Source organism: Triticum aestivum, chromosome 7A, assembly GCF_018294505.1.
Source record: "Triticum aestivum cultivar Chinese Spring chromosome 7A, IWGSC CS RefSeq v2.1, whole genome shotgun sequence".
Lineage (NCBI taxonomy): Eukaryota > Viridiplantae > Streptophyta > Magnoliopsida > Poales > Poaceae > Triticum > Triticum aestivum.
The window spans coordinates 273,488,825-273,507,432 of record NC_057812.1 but is presented as its reverse complement, the minus strand read 5'-3'; positions in this window follow the sequence as shown (position 1 = coordinate 273,507,432).

Here is an 18,608-nt window from a genome sequence, read left to right as displayed (position 1 = left end):
TCTCGAAATGGTCGAGACGTAAAGATCGATATATTGGAAGCCTATGTTTGGACATCGGAATGCTTCCGGGTGAAATCGGGAGTATACCGGAGCACCGGGAGGTTACCGGAACCCCCCGGGAGGTATATGGGCCTTATTGGGCCTTAGTGGAAGAGAGGGGAAAGAAACAAAGGAGGGGGCGCCCCCCCAAGCCCAATCCGAATTGGGAAGGGGGCCAGGCCCCCCTTTCCTTCCTTCTTCCTCCTCCTTCCTTCTCTCCTAAAACCAACAAAGTGAAGAGGGGGAATCCTACTCCTGGTGGGAGTAGGACTCCCTTGGGGCGCGCCTAGAGAGGCCGGCCCCTTCCCCTCCTCCACTCCTTTATGTACGGGGGGCACCCATAGACACACAAGTTGATCATTGATCTTTAGCCGTGTGCGTTGCCCCCCTCCACCATAATCCACCTCGGTAATATTGTAGCGGTGCTTAGGCGAAGCCCTGTTCCGGTAGTAACATCATCACCATCATCAGCTCTCCCTCGAAGCTCTACTGGATCGTGAGTTCGCGGGACGTCACCGAGCCGAACGTGTGCAGATCGCGGAGGTGCCGTATCTTAGGTACTAGATCGGTCGATCGTGAAGACGTACGACTACATCAACCGCGTTGTCATAACGCTTCCGCTTACGGTCTACGAGGGTACGTAGACAATACTCTCCCCTCTCGTTGCTATGCATCACCATGATCTTGCGTGTGAGTAGGAATTTTCTTTGAAATTACCGCATTCCCCAATAGAAGATGCATGGGCGCTCCAGGAGGATCTAAGAAGAGAGGAAGCTGAAGAGGTGGCTATGGAGGAAGAGGACGAAAATACTTTTGGGGTTCACTCTCCGGCTTCCGAGAGAGGCACCTTGGCCGGCATCTCCACTCACCCCAATCCTCGTCAAGCTATGAGGTAGCCAAATAATCAAGAGAGCCTCGAAGTGTAATAAGAAACCCCAACAATGAGGCCTATACACAGGTTACATCATAACAATTTTTGCAATTTGATTCATAACTATGGGTTCGAGATTACTACTTGTAGGCACATACCGTCCAATTGGGACATATCTCGCCCAAGAGAAAATAGTGTAGGAATAAACCCTTGGGGCCCGGAAAATAAACACATAATGGCTGAAGTGAAGAAAAACGGTGAACTAATTCATCAAGACCTTCAGGAGATCCAAGGCTTGAAGGATCTAGTCATGGTTATACCAGAAACTACCACTGCACCACCACCTTCTTCCTCATCACCAAAATAGAATTGAGTATAGGGTATGGGCACTCCCCTTGGCTTCCGCCAAGCTTGGGGGAGGTGCCCCGGTATCATTTTTGGGGAACGTAGCAATAATTCAAAATTTTACTACGTGTCACCAAGATCAATCTAGGAGATGCTAGCAACGAGAGATAGGGAGTGCACCTTCATACCCTTGAAGATCGCTAAGTGGAAGCATTACAAGAACACGGTTGATGGAGTCGTACTCGCGGCGATTCAAATCGCGGAAGATCCGATATAGCGCCAAACGGACGACGCCTCCGTGTTCATCACATGTACAGCCCAGGGACGTCTCCTACTTCTTGATCCAGCAAGGGGATAGGAGAAGTTGAGGGAGAGCTCCGGCAGCACGACGGCATGGTGGTGGAGCTCGCGGTTCTCCGGCATGGCTTCGCCAAGCACTACGGAGTAGGAGGAGGTGTAGGAGGAGGGAGGGGCTATGCCTGGGGAAGGGATGCGGCTGCCCTCCCCCCCACACTATTTATAGGGGGAAGGGGAGAGGGTCGGGGCCCCAAGATCCATCTAGAGGGGGGAGGCGGCCAGGAAGGGGTGACTTGTCCCCTAAGCAGGTGGGAGGCGCCCACTCCCCTAGGGTTTCCAACCCTAGGCGCCTTGGGCCCTTGGGGTGCACCAGCCCACTAAGGGGATGGTTCCCTCCCATATTCAGCCCGTTAATTCCTCCGGGGTAGGTGGCCCCACTCGGTGGACCCCCGGACACCTTTCGGTGGTCCTAGTACACACTACAAAAAAATACACTTCCGTGATGATACGTGTTTGTCACAGTAGGTCGCGTTTTTTGTCATGCATGTACATCCATGATAACTTTATGACAGAATCAAGATAGTCATACCTGTGCTGTCGTACAAGTGTTCCATGATATTACCAAAATTATCATCACGAAAGTGTCCACTTCCATGATGATAAATCGCGCGTCACAAAAGTGCTTTCGTCAAGGGTGACTGACACGTGGCATCCACCGTAACGGAATGCCGTTAAGCTACCGGGTTCGGTTTTGGATCCGATAACCCGCTAACACCCCCACCAATGGGGATTTTCCACGTGTAAAATCATCATTGGCTGGAGGAAACACGTATCGGCTCACCGTTGGGACAGATGTCATCCACTCATTGGACCGAAGGCTCCTATGATACGTCGACACGTGGCACGGCCAAACAGAGGCCCATTCCTGTGACAAGGCCAGCCCGTTTGACTTGGTCAAAAGGTGGCGGGCCAGCCCACGAAAAGCCTGTTAACGGCCTGTTCACATATAGCCCATTTACAGCCCGCTAACCCAGGGCCCGTTACAACCTATCCGAATTAGGCCCAGTAGCTTCATCTAGGCCGTCCAATATGATTCCAACCCATTTTAAGTTCCGGCCCATGTATGGCCCATGACGTCTTTCGACCCATATGAGGCCCTTTGTAACTCTTGGCCCATTAACGGCCCGTGGTGAAACTGGCCCGTACTGAACAGTGTATCACTTTATACCCATTAATGGCCCATTAATCCATTGGGCCGTTTGCAGCCCATGTTATCTTTCGGCCTTCTCAGGGACCATTTATTCTTGGGCTCATTTCCAGCATTCGGTTACTTACGACCCGTTACTGCCATTTTCTGCTTGTGGGCCAAATTCAGCCCATGGTTATAGTCGGCCCGTTTGTGGCCCATTAATACGTTGGGCCGTTTTCATAGCGTCATCAAATACGGCCTATTAACGACGGCCCGTTATGGTCGGCCCATAAAGGGACGACTCCAACTCTTGCCCATTTACGGCCATAATGCAGTCTGTTTTTGGCCCATGTTTGGCCAATCGATCATACGACCCGTCTAAGGCCCATTGATGATACGGCCCGTAGAAGGTCCATTGTTTCTACGTCCCATAGAAGGCCCATTGTTTCTACGGACCGTAGAAGGCCCATTGTTACTACGGCCCGTAGGGAGCCCAGTGTCACTATAGTAAATATGTAGCCCATGGCCTGTTAAAGGCGGGAAACTACTATAGGTTTAGACCTGCTAATGGCCCAAGATGATTATAGGCCCACGTTTTGTCCCATATGAGTAATGGGCCGGCCTGAAGATAGACAACACTGAGATTCACTGAACCTTCCGGCCTAAATTACAGCATACCGACCAAAGAATAAACCTAGACTATACAACAAATAAATTACGGCATATTACATCCACTGGGAATCAAAGTTCGCTACCGGTGATAATAAAGCGCAACATGACCGCGGATTACATACACTAGGCACCAAAGGTCGCCACCAATGCATATAAACGCGCCGACAAAAGAATATATAAAATTGAGAGCACTTCAGAAGGCACTAGACCTGGCAAGCTCGGGCCCCGCAAGCAGCCGAACAAGCTGATGAGACCTCAGTTGTGTCAACGATAGATGCTTCATCCCTAGCTGTATGGCACCATAGTGCGCAAGGCAGTCCCCTAACATCTTCATTACATCTTTGACTTCAAGTCGGAGATGAGCTGAAGCAAGCCTTTCCGCTTTAAGTTGAGAATGAAGAAGTCGAACTGATTGAGGCAGCGACTACACAGAGGTTGTCTCACACCTACTGGTGAGTAGCTTCAACTCACTGTCTTCATCAAGACAGTACCTTGGGGTCATCTCGCTGTCCTCAAGATGGTTTGGCTCACTATCTTTCCTAAAGTTCTACCTGGCATAAGAGATACGACTCTGAAAGAGAAACAAGGAGACACGTAACAGGTTTCACAATTATATAAGCAAATAAATGGATCTGTTCTGCATAAGGAACATGTTTTTACAACTACAATTTAAAACTGGTAGTTGTTGCAAACATCCAATCAGATGTAAATATCAGTGGAGGAAATGATGCCTATCCAAATCTATACTAGAACAAAGTTTGAAGGCTTGAGAAGGATGAACTTACATTACATGAAAACACGGGCTGGACAAAGCCCTTCTCCATGTTGATGGAAATATAATTCAATAAATTCACCAAAGAAAATTCTTTATAAGCGTTGCCATTAATCTACATTTTGCAAAGAGTAAATATAGATCAAATAATATTGGAAGAAATAGAGGATAATGAAGCTCAGGTGCAGACTGATGATGCATAATCAAATAGCAATTAATTAAGTACAACATTACAAGGCAAAAGGTACTGACAAGAGGAATGCAGACATCAACGTGTGCAGTGGCATTGGCTTTATTCAACATTTTGGTAAGAGTAAATGTAGATATGATAATTTGGAGAAAGTGGAGGGCAGGGCAGATAAGATGCAGAGTAATGCTAGACAATCAACTATCTCGCGATGCATGTACAGTAATACCACCACCATCCGTTATTAGTTGTCGCTCAAATGGATGTATCTAGCACTATTAAGTTCTAAATACATCCAATTGACCAACAATTAATTCGATACAGAGGGAGTACATGACAACAGGTACTTACATGAGCAATCCAAAACTTCGTAACCATTGTGTTAATTCTACATTTATCTAAGAGTAAATATAGATCTTATAATTTCAAGCAAAGGGAGGATAAAGAAGCGAACATTTACAGTGATGCTACATAATCAAATAGCAATGAGTGTAAGTATGCTGACAAAGGGCAAGAGGTACTGACAAGAGCAATGCAGAGCCCAGTATTGTCATGAGATCCTATGATCCTTTGAGCAAGGAGATTCATCTGAAATTAGTTTTTATACAAGAGAGAAGGTAAGGCACATGTAGAAATTTAGGAGTTCAAATTTTGAATTGATATCATAGACAGTACCTGACGCTGGGCTGTCAGCAGTTCTAATAGGGGTTTGGCCACTGGAGTAGGGGTAAAGTCTGTTACGGTTGTTTTCTGTGGCTGTTGATCTATCTGATTTAACAGGTATCACTACCTTTTCCAAATACCTAGTTTGTACTCCTTGAGGATCTGCAATCACCCTCTTCCTTTTGGACATCTATTACGAAAGAACAACATTTGACTGGAAAAACATAGTATGACGACACATGGAATAGGTACAGAAAATGGATATGTATGGCATATACTCATATATGATGCTTAAACTAAGCAGATGGTGTAACAAAGTAGAAGTAATGCAAGAGGTCAGATGCAAAATATGTGCGACCAATACAACCTTGCCAAGTTAGAGCATGCACCTTGATGGGTGAATAATATAGGCCATCCTCCACCATGCCAAGTTTGTTAGCCAGTGGATTGTTCCGCAATATTCCTCTCGTGCGCCCATTCTCATATTCATTTTTATAATGTTAAATACCTTACATGCATGAAAACATAAAAACGAGATTATCTTTGTAATGCAGAAGTGATTCTAATCCAATACTTCCTCCCTGTAAACCCCTTTGTGCTATCTCTGCAATTCTTCTAAGAGGTGCCATGCATGCTGTAATTTGGTGTGTGCATTAATATAATGTGGCCTACTACTCAAAATATGAGAGCTCCAGAAGTGATGATACTTCGCAGATGACAACTTCAACATATAGTAAAGAAGAACAAGTCGACCTGACCTGACAGATTCAAAATATACTAAGGGAGAATAACTCAACCTGACCAGTCGACCGCAAGAGAAGAGGATCATCTTAAAGAAGCGCAAAAGAGCAAGCAGATTGAAGATATTACAAGTCTTTCTATACAATGTCGGTTGTCCACCCATGATGAACCAGAGCACACAGAGAAATACTATTCCTTCCGGTCTCTCCATATGTGGCTCACATGCATTTCGAAACTAAAGTAGGAACATTTAGTAGACCAATTAAACAGCTCTCAGTTTTACTAATATCAGCATAATATCATATTTGAATTTGTACAACTAAGCTTGTTTAGCTCGATGGGTGGAGCAGTGCTATTACGACATGAACCACGTAGGCTGATCATGGTCATCATAAAATGGGGAAACCGTAAGCATGATGAGTATAGTTTTAACCGTGGCAGTGGGATGGCGGATCTAAAGCTGCAAACCGCACAAAGGGTAGTTAGCAACCGATATTTGCTTTGAAATAACAACTAAGATTTGGTATGGACAAGAAAGTACAGTCAACAAGTGACAAAGAAATGCAATTCTGCTGTCTCTCTATATGCCGCAAGATGCATTTGGAAACTCAAGTGGGACCTTTAGCTAACCAATTAAATGTGTCTGTTAACTAATATCAGTATCATATCACAATTATATTTGAACAACTAAGATTTGGAATTTTGAGTCTTGTGTTGTTTAGCTTGAAGGGTGGAGTAATGCTAGTATGACAGAAAGCACCTATGCAGATCATAGTAGAGTAGATAAAAGGGGAAAACCCTAAGCATCAAGAGTAAAATCAGGAAAGTGGAACTAGCTGGACCAGTGGGTGGCGCACATGCTTTTCGAAACGAATAAAGGAACATTAGGTGACCAATTAAACGTCTTTGTTTTAGTAATATGAGCATCATATCAGATTCATATTTCAACACGTAAGCTTTCGAATTATGAGTGGCATGTTGTTTCGCTTGATGGGTTGAGGTCTTGAGGAGCAGTGCTAGCACGACACGAAGCAGTGAAGCACCTACGATGATGGTAGTGAATATAAAGGGGGGGAACCATATGCTTTACGAGTATAGTGACTGTGACATGGCGGATCTGAAGGTGCAAACTGAGCAAAGCTACTTCGCAACCAATGTTTGCATTCAACTAGCCACTACGATTTGGTATGGATAAGAAAAGTACAGTAAACAACTTAAGATCTATTTTCCGAGTGAGATCAATAACTTAAGCACATATGGAAGAGTACCACCTCTCTTGCGACATCGTGTAGGCCCCTGCTGATACATTGAGGGTGTTGCGGGTGTGATGGCTGTCGGTGGCAGGGAAGAAGACTTTAGATGGCAGACGACTGGGTTGGGGGATAAATCATGTTGCCGTGGACGAGGCGGTCGTAGGAGCGGCAACGGCAAAGTGGACGACGACGCCGATGAAGCAAGACGACGCGACGAAAGGATCCTGGTCCGGCGCCGTGGATGAGAGACATCCATCTCTTGCAGTGGACGACGGGGTAGGAGTAGCGGCTCCGGCAAGGTGGAGGATGGGGTGGCGGACGGAGGAGGCTGGCCATAGTGGGGAGGTTCTCGTGGCGCCGATGGTGTATGAATGGGGAAATGGAGGGGGAGGGGGATCTCAAACTTTGGGACGCACTTGTCTGGTGGGAAAGTTACGAACTTATCCACCGTTTAAAATTTCAGACATCACGTCGGTTGGGGATATGACGTAATCTCACATCTCCCAAATATTTTCCGGTAAAGATTTCGGGCGAGGAGAGGGTGTTTTTCCGCCCACGGTTGGCGCCCACGGTGTATGAAAGGGGCTGACAGGTAGGGCGGTTGTGTCACGTCTGAGGGAAGTTACACATCTGCCCCTATTTAAAATATTAGCCTACATCGATTTCGGATGAGGAGAGTTTGTTTTGCCGCCCACCGTGGATGAATGGGGAAATGGAGGGAGAGACACATGTCTTTCGGACGAGCTTGAATCAAATGTGTTTTGTGTCCCATGTTTGGTGCCCACCGTGTCTGAATGGGCTCAGAGGCCGTCGTGTCACGTCTGATTGAAGTTACTAGTCTATCCCTATCAACAACAATGTAAATCTGGTCGATAAGGATGTCAAGTGTCAGGGGTAGACATTAATTTCCATCTCGCGAACACTTGCTTCTGGCAGCCCACAAATGATAGTGGGTGTTTAGCTGCTTCATTCAAAACTTGGGAGAATTAGCATTCACGTTTGCCCTGGGCCCTGGCAACTAAATCCAAATCCAATTTTTATTCGATTACGAATATCCACAGATAATTCTACGTTTTGTTATTTATTTCTTCAAAACCACAACAAATATTTATTCCACCTTTATATATGATTATGATTTAGAAATGTCGTGATCTTCGAATTCAGTAGGTTGGATACACTTTGAGTCAAACAATTATTTCATCCAATACAATATGCTCACACGAAAAACAGTTCACCGTATGTCAATCATACAAGTAATGAGGATTACCTCGCCTAAAAAATTCGGATCATTACAACACATGGACAACATAGGGGATCTTACAACATAATCCATTCAGAGACATGACACAACTTGCAAGTACAATAATCTAATGACAATTTCAACTGCTATCTAAAGAAGAACTGGGATTACCTTGGGCTTCAAATAGCAGAAGCAGCAGGACCTCCTCCGTCTTCAAATGCAACATTCTTACTTCCTCCAATTCTTGGGTTGCTTGCATAATGCGTGCAGCTAATTGCATAATTTCCAGCTTCAAGATCGAGATTACCTCATTCATGGCAGCCACACCATCTCTTTCTGCCTCTAGTAGAGCCTCAAGAACTATAATATCTGTGCTCAGACTACTGCAGCGATGTAGCCTCTGAACTTCTACCATCTGGTAACATGGATGGCGCACTGCTTCCACAAATAGATTCTGGGGTTGTACCTTGTGTCCTAGTGTGAACGGCATCCTGAAAGGTTTCCGCTGGACATAAGTAAGAGATAGTTATCGCATGATCTAGGCAGTAAGCTTACATGGTAAACGACATATGAATTATTGTCGAGCATGGCAAGCTATATTTAAATGTTTCGAAGCAGCATCAGCCGAAAAGAAATGAAAATGGTAAGATGAAACTAGGGATGTAAGTGGCAAATAAACGACATCCGCCAGTCCCATCTAGTTAGTTTTTGCTAGCTCCCTGGTTCATTTGCCTTAAAAAACAAAAACTTTTTTGAACTATAATACCACTAGTGGACTTTAATCGGGATTAAACGAGACCCAGTTGACATCCCTAGTTGAAAGGGAGTGTACCACCGCTATATTTAAGTTGCCAAGGCATCTAAGCAGTTGAAATAATCTGAGAAAGCACTTAATAGTGTGGCCTCATATAAACTACAAAGACAGTCTTGTGATGAAGTTCATAGGAAAAGTTAAGGACTCAAATGAACTAGGCATGCATTTCTTTACGATAGTACAGCAGGCACTGCTGACATATTGGCCAACTCAGGTATAGCGTAACAAGTAACAAACAAGCATTCGAATCAAGCAATATAGCAAAGCAGACAACTGAACTATTTGTTATTCTGTAGGATTACAGGTTGAGGGCACAAGCTAAGAAAGCAACCCACACTCGTTACATTTCACATGTACTAAAACCAATGTTGGGGATATTGCTTATCGGGAACTTATCGGTTGACCCATGATAAGGGGTAAATCGGCCAGTTTATCGGCATATCGGCCGATTTATCGCCATATCGGCTGATTTATCGGATGATTTATCTTATCGGTCAGACAACAGTAAGCGATAAATTGGCCGATTTATCGGAATATCGGAAGATATCTTGAACAGTGACTAAAACACACTGGCTTACCATATGTTGCTGTGAAGCCTCGCTGCTGTTGCAATGTTCTTTGAAGATATCATCAGCATCCCGTGGTTGCAAATCTACTTGTTGTAGTTTATTCTGCACCCTCTATTTAGGTAAAATTAATTTTAATCGCATGCACTGGTTCGACTTGATCATCAATGGTTCATCTAAACTAATGAAAGAAGGGTGTGTGCATACACGACAATATATCTGCTTCCCTCTATTTTTATGCTTGTTCAAGGTGCCAGCCCCAAAAGAACAAATATTTTGCTTGATGGGGTTGGCAGCTCCATAATTAATAGAGGCATCAAATTAGTCATGCAACTTGGGAAGATCAAGAACACACAAAAAAGTAATGAACAGAGGCTCGTAGCAGTGATGTAATAGCTAGCATCAGAAAATGTAGGGTAAAACAAACAAAAACCAGCGGAACCACGTGCTAGTTTGTTGATGTATAATTAAGCATAGAGAACATGAAGCAGTCTGATGGAACCAACAAGTGGCATCAGAACAACACCATTATCATAAATATAGCATGCAAGAAGTAAAATAGTAGGAAGTGATATCTAGGAAGTACAGTAATACTTAGGACAAAACTAAAGCATATTAACTATATGTGCACTGGTATGTAATTTAGCACATGTAACATGTTCACTGCCAGAAGTATGGCCCTACAGGTGCAAGCAGAATAACGCGTCTCATGAAAAACTGAATGATGCCCTAAAGAAATTCAAAGGTGTGGTGCTTATGCTGAGAAAGTGAACATAGGCGTCAGCCGTTGGATAATAGTACCTGATTCTCGACGATGTATGGGAATCGTTGGCATACTTGATAGCTAAGGATCGTCGATGGTGCTCGTGTTATGGTTGAGTTTGGGCCGGCTGTCGCCGTCACTGAAGTGGCTCCGGTGCTACAGTTGCGGCGCCTGTCGACATACAAGAAAGCTCATTTGTGGTAAGTGAACAATTGCACGATAAAGAGAAAAATCGAAGGAGTACAGATCGAAATAACCTGATGAGGCTGCGGCGTCGGTAAAGCAGGGACGATGGAGTTGAATATGGCGTTCGTGGAGCGGGTCCGGTGCAGTGGATGAAGGCTTCGGCGGGCGCGCTGTACAGTGCTTTCGGTGAGGCGGATCTGTTGCGGCAGACGAGAGCTTGTATGAAGGGCTAGCGAAGGGACGGACGAGGGAGTCAGTGAAGGGCCTACACTGTGGTGGACGAGGGCGCCGGTTAAGCAGATCCGGTGTGGTGGACCATGATGGCGGTCAAGGAGATCTGGAGCGGTGTACAAGCCAGTCGTTGAAGCGGCTCCGGTGAAGTGGTGAGTCGGCATTTGGGGGTTCCAAGGTGCGGAAGGTAGATCCGTCGGGGTGTGAGGTCCACCGCTGCGGTGGAGGACTAGATTCGGCGGCTTGCCGTGGTTCGGGGGGTCGGGGAGGGGAAGGGGAGGGGCTCTGGGGAAGAATGTTGGGGGCAAAGAGGGGAAAACAATGGAGTTACCAAAGCAGCCCTTTTCCGTTCATGTGGCAGGGGTAAAACAGGAATATCGCAGGGCTAAACTTTCGAGCGCGAGATATTTTGATGTGAGCAGGAAGTTTGAAAGCTTTTGGCGCCTGAAATTATATTCTGCTCTTGTACGGCCGACTATGATATCATGGCCGAGAATTTGTTTGTTTTGCATGCAAAAAAAAGTGCAAGTTTTGAAAATCAATGTCTCCAACTCGAAACTTAGATTGTCCATTCAATTCAAATATGGATCATTGAGCTACTACAAGCAAATACCATCATATGGTCCAATTCAAATGAAATTCCAAATGTGTCTATCCTAAATATGATGACAAAAGCAAAAATGTGTATGTGTATGAATAAAGTGGATGATTATAAAGTTTGAACATGCCCGTATGTGTATATCTCTAGGTTTGATATATGAATTTGAAATCACGAAATCCCGGCTTAAAATGTACCTCCTTTTAAATGAATTACAAAAGCTAATGATGGAGTCAAATTCCAAAATTCCAATCTTAGGTTTGTAATTCCGGTACATCAAAGTATATCACGCATGTTCAAAAGTATTGTTATCTCATAGTCCAAACAGTGAAACAAATTGATCAACCTTGAGTGCACACACTATTGACCATGTATATCTCAATTACGCTACAGTCCCTAAAATATAGACACCTCACTCTTTATCTGAAGCCACCCCCCCACACACACACAGAGAGAAGTTGTTCTCTCCCCCAAACACCAACACACGAGCACATTAACACCCTCTCTCTTCTAAAGTCTGGACCCCAATATAGGTCTCTATCACTTTGTCTCTTGGGCATGCACACATCTGTTCCCCCACTCTCTAGCTAGGTCTCCCAGCATCTCTTTTTCCCAAGCACACGCACTATGTAGAGTGTATCTTTCCATACACACAAAACATCGCCCCCAAACGTCTATCTCCCTAGTTATGAGGTTCTCGCACACTCACCTCACACACCACCCCCACTGCAAAACAAGCACACTTTGTCTCCTTGTGCACCACTCTCCTCTTTCTATCTCTCCCACATGTGGACCCGCCCCAGCTCCTCCCTGTATACATATATGTCGTGACTCTTTCCATAGCTCCCTAATGTATCATCGTTCTCGATCTCGCACATTGTTCTCTACACCATATATTCTATATCTCTCATGAAGTCCCTATCACACACACGATGACTCGCTTCCCTTGTGTCTCCATACATAGGCCAATTTCAAACAACATCAACATTGTCTCCCTATCTATATGCCATTTATGGACACAAACACCCCCTCTCTTGCCTCCCCTCTCTTCCTATCTCTCTCTCTCTCTCTCTCCTTCGCTAGCTCTCTCTCTCTCTCTCACACACCCCTCTCCCACACACAATCGATGTCTCTTCCAAATAGTCTGCTCCCCCCGCCCGCACCCATGATATCCCGCTACTACACATGTCACACCATTCCCCCTTCCCTTATACTAGGTTTACATCATCAGTGGTCTCTCTACTCCACATACAAACACTCCCTCTCACACACAAACACGCACAAACACACATTAATCTGGATCCTCATCTCTCCACATGTTCGCATGTGTATCCCACACACTCACTCTCTAATTATGTATATGTGTCTCCACGTTACACAACACAAAGCCCCATGTAGATGTCTCTCTCTATCCTCCACACGCATAGACACAAAGAATCTGTTATCATTGCCTCAGTCTCTAGACATATCACACACGCACATTGTCTCTCTCTCTCTCTGTCTTGCAAACACGCTCAACAAGGGTTTCCCCATGAATAACTTACCGTCTGTTCATCAACAGTTGTGGCAGTATGGCGAACACGAGACGTGAAAAAGAATAAATCTACACATGCTTAGACCACCTAGTATGACTACTAGGACTAGAGCAGGCCAAAAAGCGCGTCGCCATCACCCCTCCTTATCGGCGACGGGAAAACCTTTGTTTTACATAGTCAAAAAGTCATTGTGCTAAGGCCTCACATGTTGAGGCATTGAATAGAATGTAGATGCTAGTTTATGGAAACAAGTATCGATAATACGTTTGTATCTCCATACTTATATTTCTTCTCTTATAAAAAACCGAGTTGGTGATGATGGTACGCGTGCCATCTTGCAATATAGACCGTCTGATCTATATCTGACTGAAATTAAACTAAAAGATACCCGCACCCCTCTCCACATTTGCAGACAAGGCCTTCCCTCATTCATCCTTATCTCCAACAACCTCATTGTTGAGAAATTAAGAAAGGAAGCCTCTGGAACAAACTGGCCTGGTGGCCGCTGCTGGCGTCGTCAATCCCCATGCCTCCGCTCATTCCGACCACCAATCACCACCACGCCCCACTCCTCTTCACCTTATCTCCTATTTCTCGATATATCATTAGTTTTTACACATGGTATTACTCCCGCATGGGTCAATCGCAACGAGTGTTTTTTATAAAAAAAATGCATCTTGATGTTCCGTGCAATGCACGGATCTTGCTATTACTCCTACAGAAGACTAAGTTGGTGATGATGGTGTGTCTGCCATCCGTCGTTTGTGACCATTAGATCTACATCTAACGACTGTGAGGTAAGTTGTTGCCTTTTCTCACAAACATACCACTTGTCTACCAATTTCCATAAAAACCTATAATCAGTATCTTAAAACCAACCACATCCCTCCCTGACCTCACCAAAACAGCCCAAGGAATATATTCTAATTGAAACATAATATATCTCTAGTGATATGTATATCAAAATTAGAGTGTTTTGTATCAAGTTTGTGAATAACTATTATTCTAATTATGATCCGTTCCAACGCACATGAACATTGCTAGTATTTCCAACCATGCAAAAAAAATCCTTAGTATTCCATAGTTTCGAGTTTTCCATCAAGATATTAGTCACTCATGGTTGATATTTACTTTCACTCATGTACACATATGCACTATGTAACTAGCCTTGCTTATTGGGTTCCAAAGTTTAACTTTCATTCCTACTTATAATGTGTAGAGTATTTAACAAAAAACTACCACTTTCAACCATCCCTAGGAAGAATCTATTCTACAAAAAATAGCAAAAACATACCCGAAATTTCTTAATCCACGCCAAAAACTACTACCTACCGATTAGGTTAGTTTAAACCCATTTATGAAAGGGTTGGCCCACACGTCCGTGCTGACGAGGCAGCTTAAACCAACGCATTTTGTTTGATCGTTGACACGAGGGACCCACATCTGACCTTCTATCATGTTATTCCCCCTCAAATCATTATTTTTCCTGAACATTACTTCAAACAGTACTGATGCGTGTTAGTCGGTGGCGCCGATGATGAGCGAGTTGGCCACCGCTCCGTCAGACGGGCCAGACGCCGCGCTGGCCTCCGCACGGGTTGGCAGGCTGGCCCGAGCGTGACTCACGAGTGAGCAATCCGCCGCGCTGGCCTTCGCTCGAGCCAGATGGCTGGCCTTAGCGCGGCGCACGCGAGCAAGCCACCGTGCCGCCGTGCCAATCTAGCTAGCAAACCTTGCAGACAAGCAGCTAGACGGAGCTATCTTGGCTAGCTAGCAGCCGCGAGCGTCGGATGGAGCTGGCATCCGGTCTGCCGCAAGATGGGCTCCGCACTGCCGGCGGTTTTGACCTCGCCTTCTGCCGGCGGTGGTAGTTGCGTCCCATGGCCGAGGATGACTAGGTGGACGGGCCGGAGGTAGGAGGTCACTCGGGATTTTTGTGCAGACTGACATGTAGGTCCCACAAGTCATAACGCTCGGTCAAATAGAAGGTGTTGACTTAATGGGCGACATGGGCCCTGTTTGGATACTCTATGTCAAAGGTTAGATTCTAACCCTAAACTAACTCTAACCAAAGTGGTGTTTGGATGGCAGGGTTAGATTGACAACAAATGTATCCAAACAGGGCCATGGGTTGAAACGTGCCTACAACGACACTTTGTAGAGTAGTCGTTTCTTGGTAGGGCTGGTTGGTAAGAGCATGTACAATGGTTGATAAGGTAGTCTTATATTAAGTCTGCCACGTATGCAAGTGGTAGTAGTTTCTTAGCATTATTAGTGGTTTCTTGCATTATTAGGGGGTTTCTTGTAAGGAACAATGTACTACTAGCGACAAAAGGCAATTCTAGGTTGCGTTGTACTCCAACGAGTACTACTAGTGGCCGCGGGAGTGTATACCTCATTTTGTGGGTTCGATCCTGGCCGAACACATGGCGGCCTTTTTTTTTAAATAGTAACTTTGCTGCGAGCCAATATTTTACACGGGTAGTTTGAGTTTTGAAGTCAAACGGACATGCGGTACCACAATCTGGGTGCACTGGATAGCCTAGCCATGTGAACGGGTTTTCCTTCCCAGCATCTCGTGGCTTGCGTGCTCGCCCTAGCCACACCTCGCTTGCAGCTTCCTCATCAGCTAGTAGCATATTTAAACTAGCGCCTCCCAATTAAGCCCGAGGAGCCGGAAAAGCCTGGTGGGGCATTGGGAACTGTGCAATATGGCTCTGTACGTAAAGTGCTCTACTACTACTCTGTAGCTTGTGGTGTTGCACGCATGGACTTCACTCCATTATCGGCTCTACTATAAAAGAAATTCCTCTTGACGTGTTTGTTTTGAAATGGAGGCAAAAGCTTTGCTTCATCTCATTCATAAAGAAGGAACTACTAACAAAGTTTGACGAGATCCATTACACCTCCACAAATGGAAGCGAAAAGCCTAGTCTCGCTGTATCAAATAACTCAAATGTTCTGCCCCCGCAGTAACTGTCGCTGATAAACAGGCTGCTAGTGTGTGCGTGAGAGGAGCGGCTGAGTAGGCCAGCTACGTGAGAGGAGCGGCTGAATAGAGCACCGAGAGTACCCACTAGGCCACTACACAGGTGTACTTTCCCTGCATTGATAGTACATCGATGGTTCTAGAGAATAGTAGTACCCTCCACTTCCAACTGTAGCTCCTTGACCCTGAGATTCAAGAGTTCAAAACTAGTGCACTATACTAGAAGTACAGTACATAGCACTAGTAGTACCCTCGCACTACTAGTTGAGAAAGTAGTACTAGTACTGCTACAGTACGAGTACGTACTCCTCCGTCACATAATGTAAGACATTTTTCATACTAGTTGGCGTGTGCAAAAAATAGCAAAAACACACCCAAAATTTCTTAATCCACGCCAAAAACTACTAGCTAGTGCCAAAAATTTCTTACTAGTGCTATTATTTACAGTATAATGCAATCCCATAACGTCCCATAATGCTAGTACTAGTAGTAAATAATAGCCTCACCCCTTCGCTAAGGCTAGCCATAGTGGGGGTAACATAACCGGTAACATGCACTTGGGACTAGCAAACATGCTTATGTAGCACACAATTAAATAAGAGATAGAGGGTTACAGTAACATAGGTAGATACCGTATCATGTTAAATGCTATGCTACTTTGTGTCATGCATGGCAATAAATATGGTAATCTATGATACTATGCACTATGAAGGTAGTATCATATACTAGTATCATATGCATGATACTAGTATATGTTACTCCCCACTATGAGTAGCCTAAGGAACGATCTACAGTTGGAAGGGACGAGGCCCTACGGTTACTACGCTCTTATCTCCTCCTCCCGAAGAGAAGGCAGTTCATCGCTGCTCCCATGGATTTGCCAAGCGGTTCTCCTCCTCGCCGGGGCTGGGAGACCTTGGACGATGATCCTCTGGGAGCAATCACACGCTGCTCCGACGTCCTCATCGCCGCAAGACTCGGTGCTTCCTGCACCAAATTTTTCAAGACGGTGCTTAAAATGGCTTGGGAAAAGGCCATGCTTGTTGGTCTTCCATGCGTCCTCGAGGAGAAGGTTCTTCTATGGGACAATTCTTCTAACAGTCCACCGCTCCCTGGCCATGGTTGCACGGTGACTCCTCTAGAGTTGCCGACGTTGAAAGGTAGTCGGATTTTGTCCGATGAGCAGGTCAGTAATGGAGTTTGATCATGTAGTACTTAGTTATTCCATTTCCATCCCGTAATTTCTCCGCTGCCCACTATCTTATATATAGGTATGGGTCGGTGCCAACGAAGATTGGCTTGCATACCTCCGGCCGGATACCACCATCATTTTGCACAACATCCACAGCAGTGCGGCCGTTCCGGTAGACCCCTTCTCCACCATTGGGATCGGCCTTCTGGACTGGCTGGGCTTGAATACGTATGATGATGCCTACATGAAATTGAAGAAGATAGCAATTGTGGACCCGCTGACAAAGCGACGCGGCTATGACGATTACTATCTCATCGTGATGTTCGACATAAGGATTGCCATCAATGCAAGAGGCAGTAACGGCAGAGGCTGGCGCATGTTGGCAGCGGCAGATTTGTACCCCTACACGTTCGAATATGTCGTGCGCCATCTAGGCCGCATCTTCACGGTGACAAGCCAGGGGACTTGTTTCATCTGGTTGCCATCCTATGGTATGGGAGATTACAAATGGAATGCACAAACCATCATTTGCATCCCTAATGGTACTCCATTATTTTGCAGGGAGCAGTCATCCCGCGATCAAAATAAGATCACCGATCCTGGATGTGCATTTGCATCCGCGATTCGGTCTAACCTAGAACCTTGTAGCTGACTTTGGCATATTGGGATCAACTATCTTAGTATTCGTTACCCATGGTACCACTGATGTGCAACATGGTCACACAATCTAGCACGATCGGACAGTCACCATCTACCCAGGTATTCCGTTTTTAACCCTCTCGCCTTCTCTTTCACTGTTGTACTAGTACTCTACTTACGTACTAGTAGGAGTACTTTTTACCTTGGAGGACGCGTATAGCTAGCTAGGCCCTTGAAGACTTGAACCCACTAGCTGCCACCACTTTTGTTTTTCCATGTCTTACTATCTCATCCATGTAGCCAAGAGTGGCTATATATAATAAGCCGGTTATTTTACTTCCTCTATACCGGAGTAGTACTATTTGCTGCATAGTATTACTGGCCACCATATTTGAGCACAACATTATTATGCATGGACCTTGACTATGTACGTCACCATGTGTCCAGATCTGAGATGCCGCGTGTACCAGATGAACGGCGCCGAGTTCGACCCCGTTGATGCTACGTGGGTGACGAGGAACACTCTTGAAGAGTACTCGCTTTTCATTGGGGACAGCTACCCCGTTGTGAAGCGGATGCCACCTTCCGTGCACGACACGGAAGGCCTGCCGTTCATGAAGCATGGTTGTGTCTTCAGTGCGCACCGCCAGATGAACGACATGCTGGGACATGCTATCCCTGATTTATGCCGCTTCAGCTTGGATGAGTCTCCATCATGTGGAACCGGACTAGAAAGTTGTGACAATGATTCTCGTTGCCCACCGCTATGGATCTTGCCATCCATGAAGAACACCTGGGACTGGAACCTGGAGGAGGACATGTAGCC